A 464-nucleotide genomic window follows, 5' to 3' on the forward strand; every position below is an offset into this window, starting at 1 on the left:
AAAACAGCTCAGAAATGGAACATGCATTGAGAACTTAATGGTGGCAAATCTGCCTACCATGTATTTGAAACATCAGACTTGGGTTTTGGATACAAATGCCCTTGATGCTTCGAGGGGAACAGCAGGCAGCTATAGCACCTCTGGGACCATGAGCCGTGATTCCTGAATCCCTGCTGTGTTCCCCCATAGAGGTGTAAAGCTCATGAGCACCAAGACACAGCGGGCTTCACAGCATTCCCTTAAGCTGGGTTGTCCCGTTGCTGAAGGACCACCCGTAAGTACCAAAGATCAGGGAGCTGCATGGGAATGATGGGAAAATATCAATTATAACAGACACCCTTCCTCAATTAAAAAATAAAAAAAATAAAAAAAATTATCCCAGTATGAAGAGAATCAGCTGCAGCCTTACTCTAATGCAGCCAGCCTAGGCTGGTTGAAGAAAGATTCCCCCCCCCCCCCAAAAA

The sequence above is a fragment of the Athene cunicularia genome (genome assembly GCF_003259725.1).
Source record: "Athene cunicularia isolate RWA chromosome 7 unlocalized genomic scaffold, athCun1 chr7_part1, whole genome shotgun sequence".
Lineage (NCBI taxonomy): Eukaryota > Metazoa > Chordata > Aves > Strigiformes > Strigidae > Athene > Athene cunicularia.